The sequence below is a fragment of the Mauremys reevesii genome, linkage group 7 (assembly GCF_016161935.1).
Source record: "Mauremys reevesii isolate NIE-2019 linkage group 7, ASM1616193v1, whole genome shotgun sequence".
In the NCBI taxonomy this organism is placed as follows: Eukaryota; Metazoa; Chordata; order Testudines; family Geoemydidae; genus Mauremys; species Mauremys reevesii.
The window spans coordinates 116,330,325-116,342,769 of NC_052629.1; the positions used below are offsets into that span (position 1 = coordinate 116,330,325).

The 12,445-nt window shown below is 38.0% G+C and overlaps 1 protein-coding gene across 34 annotated transcripts in view; it reads left to right on the plus strand.

The window, feature by feature from the left end:
• FOXP1 (forkhead box P1) overlaps window positions 1-12,445 on the plus strand; it is a 498,462-nt gene that overhangs the window by 186,455 nt on the left and 299,562 nt on the right. The gene's annotated exons all lie outside the window — the stretch shown is intronic.

The following is a 12,445-nucleotide window of genomic DNA, read 5'->3' on the forward strand; positions in this document are numbered from 1 at the left end:
TCTGTGACACACACACACACGGCAATTTGGCATGTCTGCTTCCTAGGAGATGTGGTGATAATAAATGAACATTTTATATATCATTATATGTATCACAGCAGAACAAAAATCAGAAGATATATTATTCATTAGTCCCCTTACTTTAAATTTCATCATCAAAGGTTTTTACTTCTTTGCCAAAACAACTGTTTTTGAATATATTAGCAATAATCCTTGCTAATACAAATGACAAAGAGATCTTCCAGGTCATTAACGCAGAAGAAAACAAAGATGAAATGATGGCTTTTAATTGTATTCATTTGAACATTAATAAATTTATACTAAGATTTAAGTACTTTTACTATTAAAAATTAAACTGAAGGGCCAGTGTGCAGATCATGTGCTTAGTGTCGATGGTCGGGTGCAGTGTTTGCGTATTAGCTTGTCATTCCAATGATAAAATGGGAGTTTGAAGCCAGATTTGGCCTTGTGAGGGACACCTACTTTTCCTTCTGATGTCTTGACAGCATATTTTTTCATGGATGCTTTTGCACTACATGAGTAAAAGCTGTACTGGTTGAATTCACAGGAGAATGAGGAGTAACTTGTTTGCTATCCTGAAGTCCTTCTGTTTGTCCTCCTCCTCCTCCTCCCCCTCCAGCTGTTTTGCAATATGCAGTCCCCTTTGAGCACTGCCCATGGAAGTGGAGTAGCTCTGGCATGTAGGTTTCCCAGTGGGCATACTCGTGTAGATGGCAATTTTAATGAGACCTGATTTAAGCAGTAGAATAGGTCCATAAAACTAATATAAACAGACTTTCAAGAGCTGTACTATTTGTCAGGGTGGTGAATGTAGAGGTACATCCATTGGCTTGAGGAAGAATATTATAATGAAAACTTCCCTGTATTACTTTGCACTGGAAACAATTAGAATGATCACCAAGAACTATCCTGAATCCAGGACAGGGCAAAAACGGTGTGTGTGTGAAATATGGATCAACTTTAGTATCAAAAAGTCGTCAAGAATCTTAAAGCTGCATTATACATGAATAAATGTGAACTCTATATTAGTGCACACAACTCAGGCCCAAAGGCTGGGTGAGAGAATCTATTGGTTTGTCTTATCTCTTCATTTAAGGTCGCTATTCGGTTAATAAATAAGCCAACCTCTCTCTCTCACTCATGGTGCTAGCATGATTTTCTTACATGCAGGGGCCTGCAGATGTAACCATTTTACTTTCATTAGAAGGCTGAATCCTATATCAGGGAATATGGATGCAAACCAGTTTGCCCATGACTTTTTTTTTTCATGGAGCTAAGGAACTTCCATTGCTATCACTGGAAATTGTTGAGCTCCCCTTGGCCTGATGAAATACCTCTCTTCTGTTGTTCTCCTTTTCCCTCTCCTGCTCTATTTACAATGGCTATCTTTGCCACCACCATCCCCAACATGATGCCCAAAGAGTGGGCTTGGGGGGAAATGGGATGAGGGAGCAGTGTGTGATGGGAAGAGAGGTGCAGACATGAGGACTGGACCAATGGAGCGGGCTTGGTGTTAGGAGAGCAATGAGGTTTATTGAAAGAAGAGTTGGAGAGTCTCAAAAAGGGAAGAACAGTGAGTCAGGGAGGAGAACGGGAAAGGGTAGTGAAAAGGGGCACAGATCAAAGGAGAGAATGGAAGATGATCAGTTGAGTGCACTGCAAAAAGGCAAAGGATATGTGTCTTTGACTTGGTGATCTTGATTCACCAGCCCCTATTTCAGTTGCCCTTCAGAATAGCTAGGTCAACTGACAATTTGTGACAGAGCAAATGCAGAAAATCAGGTGGGTTTCCTGAGAATCCAGCTACAGCAGCGACGTACCTTTAAATCATGAAAAAGTGTATTTGCTTTTTCTCCCAAGATGCTCTAAGTGATTTGGCAGTTTGAGTGGTGTGGCATTACTGCACTTACCTCTGCATTTATTAAATAAATTTGTTCTCCAACTCAAGTGTTAAGTGTGTATTATGGAACTTTGCCGCCAATATCAGTGGTTGCAGAGTGCAAATATTTTTAAAATTATGAAATTACATAGGACTTGGGCTGCAGTGACCACTCAAGTGATTTATTAATTGAATGGTTTGATTAAATGTAATGTTATTTTGGTTTATACAGACAGGGCCTGCATCCTTTGCAGAGATAGGGACACACTGTGGGGCTGTCAGTGATGGTTCAGAGGTCCTGTATAAGGAATCTTTAGCACCCAATTAAATATTAACTAAGAAGATGTAGCTTGCTCTTTCCCTGTCCCTGAAACTGTGTTTTGACATCTAAGGCTGGTGATAAAAATTTGCTCTGCAAAATCCTTTGCAGTGCACTCTTATTTATCAGTAGATTATTTCTAAATTACTCATGCTAAAAAATCTTGTCATAATTGTCCTGTAGCTCAGGGCTGTATGAAGTATGTAAATAAAAAGTGCCCTTTTAATTTCATGTTAGCTATATCTAGCCATTGCTGCAGCCACACTGTATCTGTTTCCTTAGAATGTCATTTTAAAGGTATCGTGGTTTCTGAGCGGCAGCTGTGATTGAAAAGCATGTAAACTAATCTTTTCATGCTCGTGTCATTTTTATATTCTTATGTCAGAACACAAGAAGGCTGCTTTAAATTCGTCTTTCTCTGTATAGTCATCCTAGAGTCTAGTTTTTCTTGTGTTAGCACATATACTGTATTCTTTCCTACATGCTGCAATTCAGTGCCAAAGTAAATGGCTACTCGTGAAAAGGTACCAAAATAGTTCCTTCCTGATTACTGTAAAATATATATTTCTTTTCAGTGAAGAGTTTTTATTACCAATGCATAAAGTACAATTATCCTGCATGGTATCAGTGACTTAAAAGAAGAAATAATCAAGCACTCTGTATTTTTAATATAAAGAGCAGTAATTTTTAAAACTCTGAATTGCTTTTTCCGAAAGTAGGGAAGGGAGAGAGTTTTTGTTTCTTTTAGGCCCATACCGTATGTAGTGATTGCTTTTTTTAAATCCAGACCATTTAAAATTAAACTCTTGGTTAATACTTCTGCATAAAAACGTCTTTGTCCCTTGATGCCCAACCACTGAAAATTAAATGTGGTTGTGGATATATATTTATTCATACCTATACTTCACACCTGATCTTGTGACAGTATGACATAATCCTTGCCACAAAGATTTCTAGTGGAGCACTTGTGAAATAAGTGGGAGAAGGTAGAAAAAGTGCCATGAAGGCAACAAAAATAAACTAGCCGTTGGATTCTACTTTTTTGCCAATTTATTAAAAAATATATATATATATTCTTAGGTACACATATTGTCTTTGATCCATGCATAGAACCTTTGTCTGTGCCAATGGGAGTTCTGTCTGTGGATGGAAGGCAATATATGCTCCTCAATTTGTAAGCTGTGCAAATGTACAAGCAAGTACATTTTCCTAGCGTGTGGTCCAAGTTACTTTAAGAGCCTGACATGAGTTATAAATGCTATGTTTAAAGTAAAACTTCATTATGTTTCGGTGGTTTCGAAAAATGCGCAGGAATTGAACTTAAAGCATTATTTTAAGGTATTACGATGTTTTAGTTAGACTTTGTATTCCTCTAAATTAGTCTTTGCACACGTTAATATTGTATTTTGGCATGGGCAGCTTGTAGTTCTCAGTCATTTTGCATTACAGGCTTAGTTTTTCTTGGGAAGAGAAAAGAGACCAGGCCAAATTGTTCTCTGCTATACTGCTGTACGTAAAATGATGGTTACTCTGCATTTGCAGCAAGTATAATTTAGAGTAGAATTGCCCCACAGCGTTTAATTCTGTTTCAGAATTGTTCCTGATACGTGACTGGCCCTCAGGAAGGAGCTGTTGTGTTGCAGACATCCATGTGCACCCATTAAGCACCACCTCTTTCCTTAATCATAGTAAAAGCCTGTGTAGAATGTGGGAATGGTTTAGCAGTTGGATCCAAACCTGGTTCATATAAAGGGGGTTTATTTCTGTTTGGAAAATATGAGCCCGTTTTTACATAGACCAGGTGTGGATTAGTTCACTGAGCCGTTCGCCCAGCCCTAGGTTTGTGGAAGACTGTTATTAATTCTTACAAAGAAGTTGTACAGTCAAGTCAGAGACATCTCGTATTAAAATCAAACTGAAAAGGATTTTAAAAAAAATTAACAAAGTGTTCATGATCCCAGATTGATAGCCTGAATATAGGTACAGACTTAACCAATATAAATATATTTATTTCCAAAGAAAATAATCCCATTTGCCTCCGTACCAAGGTCATGAGTGCTTAGGATTTGTGTTTCTCCTCCACTGAACAATGACTTCTCTTATACCTAAGCAGCTGGATTTCTTGTTCTGCGTTAGGTGTCGGTGGTGTCATCAACAGTTGCATGTGAAATCAGATACCAAAACCTATGTCTTGGCAGGTGAAAAGCTTTTCATTTCACCTTTTAAAGGAGGAAAAAATAGTCCATGCAGCTCCACAGCAGCCTAACCGCTTTGCAAGACAGAGCTAGAGAGACGTCTCTGAAACAACCAGCTCAACTGTACATGGAGCGTGCCAAGGAGCCAGATGCTGACACTGGAAGAATATCTTTAATAGTTAGTCATCTGGCTCCAGCTGTGCTAACCTATGCCTGGTAGGCAGCCATGTGTTTGTGCCTGCCAACTGATGGCCAGACACTAGAGCAGACTTAAGCAATTAGTGCAGTCCCCCATCCGGTGGCTGGATTCGCTGTGTGTGTCCTGCAGATAACCACACTTGTTACTCAAACCAGAGACTTCTTGTGGTCTATGGGCATCAGCTCTACTAGATTAACCAAGAGGGAGCCTCCCTCTGGCTGAGTCTTTGAGAGCTATGCTAAGCTTGTTTCAGTCAGTAGTCTCATTCTGAAAATCGAAAACCATGGATCGGAAGTCTATTGCTAGAGGGTCAAATGTTGCCTCTGTTACGTATGCTCCATACAGCATTTTGCCTGAGTCAGGACTGTCAGGAAGCAGAGAAGGGGTGTATTCTTGGTGGTGGTGGTTGTTTTTTTCCTTCAGAAAGCACATTTTATTTGGTTTAGAGCAGCATTTTTAACATTGAACAGAATTTTGACTTGGGTATGTCATTATAGAAAGGTAGTCAATTAAAAATAAGAGCTTTGAGTCAGCACCTCAATACTGCGGTGACTGGTGCTCTGTAAATACCTTTGAAGTATTGTTTTTGGTACCATTTTTATGTCAAGCTTTCACAGTATGAATCATGATGGTTACACTGGTGATTTTTCCCTAAAGAACACAATAAACCCCAAACAAAAGCGAACTGTTCTTTCAGTTAAACATGTAGGGCTCAAAACCTACCTTCGGATAAGAGGGACCTGCTTAGGCAGCATAAATGATGCCGTGCAGCAACCACGTTGTGCGCGAAATGCGTTGTGTACTGTTTCTACCTCCATCCACGTCCTTTCTTAATGGGCCTGAGCGACACTGAATTCCTCTTGTAAATTGCTGAATGCCTTCAACTCCCATGCTCCTCAGTGGGAGTTGGGGGTGCTAGATGCCTCTCGGGAATTGGGTTCAGGAGAGATGGCTGTTGCTTGTATTCATGATAGGGCTTGTTCGGGCACCAAAGCACTTGTTCCAGCTATCAGACATTTGCATCTTTTATCCCTCTTCCCAGTAGATTCAGGAGATATTGAACATATAGTTGAAACCACACCGGCTGTGCTCAACAATTCTTTTATTGAAGTGGGTTTTAACTGGACATGTTGTGATATGTGCAGAAAGAGGAGTGATTTGTGAGGATGGACAGAGGAGACTGGCAAATGAGAGTGTGTGAGCGACTGTGTGTTGTGAGGGGGCCATGTTTAAGAGAACACAACCTTTTCCTATGTTGTGGCAAGTTGTGTAAGAGGAGGCTTCATAATACATGATATGAATGTCATCAGTGAAAAAGCCCAGCATGTTGGTGGCCTGTATCAGATGTCTGGGACAGGATAATAAGCATAACATGGAGAGAGTACAGTCAGAGAGGAATCCTCCTTTATGAGCTTGTGGTGCTATACATTTTTTGAAACCATTTTTTACCTTTACTGTCACGAGAGGATATTTTCATCCAGTGCCGTGCACATGCTCCAGTGCTGCCTTCTGGGATCCATCCTATCTAGTAAGTAATATAAGATGTGCCTATGCCTGCCCATCAAGAAGGGAAAAACTTGTATTGTGATGTTCCAGTCTTCTCGCCTCACACCTCTACAGGTAAATATTAATTTCTGCAATGGCTTACAGCAAGCTGATTCCTTGACTGTGGGCAGTTTAAAATAGTTGGTGCAAATATTTGAAATCCTAGATGGAAAAATGTGAATAATATTTAGTTTCTTTTCCCCACATTTTCTTCTCTCACATCCCATTTGGAGACAAAATCCAGAATCCAATCCAAAATCAGATACGACATACCCATATTTCTTGAGCAGGTGATTTTGTTGGGCACAACCTTCTTCACCCTCTCCATTTTCACTCTGACACACAAAACTAGAGAAGAGATGAGATTGAAATTTTGACCAGTACGTTATCCAGATACCTGACGCAGTGTGTTGATATGAGAGTGCCTTTACCACAAGGACTTTCATAGTGGTTTTGTAGCTCCCAATAAGTAGAAAAAGCAGAACTAATAACGCGAGAAGCTAAAATATTTTTTTCCTTTATGAAATTGATTAAATGCAAAAATGTGGCATATTAAATACCATTTTAAAATGTGATGGGCGGGAAGCATAAGTGATGCCATTTGGTTTTGTGGCATCAGTGTGGGCTGGATAAGGAGGTGGGGATAAACTTTGGAGATTATTGATATAGCATGAGCAGAGCCAGATGGTTGTATTACACATCTTTTGTGTACTTGTTTGCTTCTTAAAGCAGTTGCAGAATTTTGCCTTTGGCAAAATTTTCTCTTTGCTTGTGTGTTCCCCTCTGAATTTACTTTTGACAAAGTGCATTGCAAAGATGGGGAATACTGTGCTTTTTCACTTCCATTCCCCCCTTTACATGATTTTAAATTTGTTGAGTCAACAGAATTGTGCTTAAAAATAGTTTTTGACTTCTGAAATAAGTTAGCAATAGGGGCAGGTTGCGTGTGTGTGTTCCGTACCCAGCGCCCTTTGGAATATTGATTTTTAAGAAGTGTCACATTTTAAATTTTTCTTGTGTGTTTTGGAGAATGAACTGCAAAAATGGCAAACTAATTTTTTTTTAAATCTGCTAGTTATGTAGTGTTCTTGCAATAAAGAAATGTTGTCTTAAAGATTAATGAGCTAATGTTTCCATTACTTATTTTAGGTTTTGAAATTGTGGTGTACCTGATTCATGTTATCAAAAACACATACTTTGTGGTATTCAGGTTGAGTGGGAGATGGTTATGATAGGTAGGTGGTTCTTAACTGGATGTTTATGTGACATTTGTTGGAACTGCTTATCACCGGAACCACCAAAATTTACATATATTTGTTATTTCCCTTTGAAAGCAAATTATGCTTTATTTCCCATAAAAGATGACTTATTTTAAGAGGTTTCTTAAGTAAGATTTACAATCTACAGGCCTGATGCTTCTATCACACCAGTTATATGCCAGTGTAATTCCATTGACTTGGTTGGGTTTATTCCTGATTTACTTCACTGTAGGTACATAGGCAAAGAATCAGGTCCCTATGTGTTTAACAGTTACATTGGAAACTATAAAAATAATTGTAAATATGCTTAATCTCTTCTTTTCTGTGGGTGAGGAGCACACTGGTAGAAGGCCACCTTATTCACGTGAGTAGTACCTGTTTAGGGGAGAGGTTTTTTTTATTTTTTTGCTGTACAGAGATTCCCAAGTGGTGGGCCCAATCCTGCATTATTCTGCTCAGGCAGAAGTCTCATTGAATTCCTTCCCAGCCTGGAAACTATGGGATTGAGCCCTTTATTTGGAACCAAGAGTAATTGATGTGAAAACAAGAAACATACAGTTCTAACCTTATTGAAATTTCTGACTGTTTTTAGTCACAAGTCTGAAGAGACTACTTCTAATAATGATGCCATTGTACTCATCCTATCTGATCAGTTCTTGAAATGTTTTAGTAAGTCTATCTTACAACATTATAAGAAGATAATCAGCTGCCTTAGAAGGTCCCCATCTGGAGTATAGAGTTCTTTTACTGAAAGATGTTTTGCCTTTTTGAGATAGCTCTCGCATTTCATCATCTGTTGTGCAGAGATGAAGTGCATATGAAAAGTCAGTGACTCTGAATCCATCTGTTGTTGTTATTTTCCACTGATAATTGGCTTGAACAATGAAATGTCTGTGTCTGTAGCCTTTGAAACTGTACACCCTGTTTATTTTCTGGAGGTCTTACTCCATTCCCTCCACCCCCCCACACTTTTTTTTTTTGCTTCTTTTTCTCTCAAGCTTATAGTTAGTGGAGCTTGCATGAAGATGACATCTTTGACTCTGTGCATCAGTATGTGTCACTCAGCATCTAAAGCTTGCTTACAGATTTTTGTCAGAGTCCTATGTCTTTTCTGTTTGCTTCGGTATAGAGCAGTCTTACATCAGGAAGACTGGCAGATCCAGAATGCATAGACACCTTACCTGAAATGTGGTATTTATTTCACTTTCCTTATTAAAATATTAATTTAGAGTCCAGTATCTAATACTTATGGAATTAGATACTACCTATAATTGTATAATATATTCAGTTGCATCTAGTTTTGCACGATACAGAGCATTAATATTGGATTCCACTAACAGCAGTTCCATTAGCCTGCTCAACCAGTATGAGATATATATGAGCAGGGAGGCATAACTACCAGCCAGAACTGCCAAAACAGTCATTAGAAGCTCCATTGGGATGGACAAAGGCTTTTACACAGTGATATACTGATTAAATTTTGTTCTATGGTTTATTTGCATCAAGGTTAGATCACTATCGTCTATGTGAACCGTATTATCTAACACCTTATTTGGAAGGTCATTTCAATGCAAAAATAGTGAACAATATAGGGGTTCTAAAATTTCTTGTGGGTTCCCTTCATGGCGGATTTTTTATCCTGTTAGACTTTACTGGCTCATGATAGCAATTTTATTTTTCTTTTTGCTCTGATCGTGAATATATGGAAGGGAAAGTAAAAACTGCCTCTTCTCTCCTCCCCTCATGCTACAGGAGTGCAAGGAAGGGTAATAAAATAGGTTAGTCAAATGAAAAGTTCTTGTTCCTCGCTAGCGGAATCCAATATCCTACCAAATCAGCCGTGCTGCATGCTTTGGAATCCAAGTGAATATTTGGTGCCTCTTTTTAAGCCCAAATCCTCTTTTGTGTAAGTGATGTTTCAGAATGAAATTTAGGTACGGAACGTAGGGCAGTCGTGTACAGTACATATCACACTGTAGGCTGCAGCATTAGAAAAGAAGGCAGAGGAGTATAATCTTATTTATGTTTCAATAGCAATCGTTTAATACTGCAAGTTATTAAAAATAATTAAATTACTAAAACCAACATGTAGCTAGGACTTACAATAAAAGGTCAATGTGATTTGACTCCTTAAGTTAGGAAGGGACACTAGTGAAATCCAATTGCTTAAAAATTTTGCTTTCTGATTCTGTTCTTGGGGTATAAGGATGAATGCGACTAGAATATACTTATTTTCTCTGGAAACGAGAATGCATCGTGACATTTCATTATGTATATTTAATTGCAATAATAAATGTTTAGGGGTGTTTGGTGGGAAACGTGGTCTTTAGTCATTTTAGTTGGTTTTGGAAGTAAATATATTTTTGAGATACTTTTATGAGGACTATTTTAGAAATGACATTTAAAAAAAAATCTTCAGAAATTTCTTCTTTTCCTCCACATAACATAAACAGGAGTGCATTAAACTTATAATAATTAAAACTATACTTTGTATGTGAAATGTCTTCTTTTATGTACAAAACAGAAAATAGAGGGACAGCGCAGATTGTCGAAATTCAGATTTTATGTTATAACTCAACAGTGACTGTTCCCTATTAATTTTAAGTCCCCTTTTAGGAAAAGAATGGACTGGAATGTTAATGAATTTTTATTAGGAGTGAAAATGAATTTTCAGGTGGTGTTTTGGTCTGTTTCTGTTTTGGTGGGGTATGTGGTAAAGCCAATGTGGGGCTGACAAATGATTTATTTTATTTAATTTTATTTTGCTAGAACAGTTCCTAGATTAGAAATTAATATGATTCATATTATTGCTGTTATTATTTAGTATTATGTGAGCACAGACTTTAGCTGTGTGCTTTTTTAGCTACTATCCCCTTAAACAGGCTGTGTAGCTTGTCAGAGATCAGGACAGGTAGAATGCACAGCAGGCGTCTGATTTGAGCCAGTTACTCATTTGCTGAGTGTTTGTGTTTATGCAAAGGGGCCTCTTCCTGCATATTTAATCTAGAGTAAGGCAGTGGCTTTTGTTGTGTTTAGACCACATACCTTCAGTCCTGCTTCCTTACACTGCAGCCAGTATTGAAGCACAGAAAGCCTGGATAGTTAAAGTGCTTTCGTGTTTTCAAACTCTCAACTTTCTGCAGTTGGTTGGGAATTATTGTACAGCTCAAAGCCTTGCTCCTCCTCATTAATGGGTAAGTTTGTACTTCATTAAAATGATACTTTTTGTTTCTCTTTCCCTTTATAAATGCACAAAATGCTTGATATTATTTATTGTCCAGTCCGCCTTAAAGCAGTCCTGGTCATCTGAGGTCGTTTATTGCAGTGAATTAGATCAAGAATACAGGTGCTTCTGGAGTATACCTTTGAACGTAGAGCTAAATATTGTATTGCAATAGACAGGTTCTTTTGGGGAGAGGGGCGGGGGAAAGGAGTTCAGCTTTATTCTTTGTACTAACAAATCCTGTTTTGTAACTATCCTGAAGATAATGCTTCCATTGTTTGCCGAAAGCTTTCAAACAATGTGCAACACAGAACTGTAAAAGCAGCAAGAAACTCTTGTCTTTATTGTCTCCCAAGCAAGGGTCCTCACCAGAATGTGTGTGCTGTAATAGGAAGGTTTTTCTTTGTGGAAATTGAATAGTCTCTTCATTGATATTAATAGCACACTAGAGATGTTAGCCATGATGCAGAGTACCAGGACTATAGAGTAGGGAACCTGATATTGCGGGGGGGAAAAAATGACAGTCCTATTGCTGCTCAGTGTGGGAGACATCCCTCCATGAGAACAGAGTTTGCATAATGGCATCCTAGGTTAACTGTTTACTATAGGCATTTTAATCTCCAGCTCTTTTAATATAGATGTAATTACTGTCGCTTGCTCTCATACTTATTAACTCTACAGCTCTGTTTCTGATTCAGTCTGAACAAATTAGTTTTAAAAATGACTTTCTAGAAAATCTGTGCAGTGTGCTTGTACAGTACATTCTACTGTATATACAGTGCATGCTTTAATAGTTATAGAATGTCAGCTTCCTTTTCAGAGTCATGAGAGAGAATTTATATCAAAATAAAAAAAAATGACAAAGGGCACATCTTCAAAGCAGAGTGTTGTAATACACAGAGTATTTGGAGAAATGTGGAAAATGTGTATCAAGGCCAGTAGCAGTTTTGGTTACCAATTAACTATTTCCTTCATTTGAGTAACTCGTCTCAAACAGAAGAGTGTGCTGTTCCACCACATGTTGGAAAGTGTGAGCATCTGAATAAAATTTCATCAATCTTATTAAAATATGTAGGGACTTTGGTCTTCTTGGGTGCAAATCAGCCTGCAGACTCAGAAGCATTTGTTAACAATAAGACTGGTGAGAGTTTTTAATAACAAAATTACAAATACCATATCTAATTGTAAGTATATTACTTTTATACTCTGGTTTAAAAAAAAAACTTTTTATGAGGAAAAGTACCTCAGTCAAAGCACCTTGTGTGATTAGCGCTATTGTATTCTTAAATTTTGATTGATAGAGATAATAGTTTTCACTTAAAAATACAGACAGGTACTTTAACTTTCCATGACAATAGCTATTTGCATTTCTTTTATCTTTTTGTTTAACATTTGTGGGGGTTGGGATGGATTTGATTATTAACTCTTATTGCACTCTAAGGTAAATGCTAAAACAAAGCTTTTGTTAAAGCTTCAAAGGTAAAACAGCAAATATTGTTTTTAGGCTTCAATATTTAAAGGCTGTTAAAGGATACCTCAATAATATTTTCACATGACCATGACCAAGGATATCACTTTGTTGTAAGGTAAGAGAGAGTAGCTTTTTTTTCCCCTGTAAAGATGGGCAGGCTTCTGCATTGCTGATTTCTTGGCAGGCTGAAGACTTTTACCTATGAGACAGAGAGAGAGAGGGAGGGAGGGAAAACAGTTTAGACTAGTGCTATCTGTCTCACATGAAAAAAGAATCAAAATGTAAGTTTACAAGAATCTGAAAGATACTAGCACAGACGGTTCAAAAGAATGGA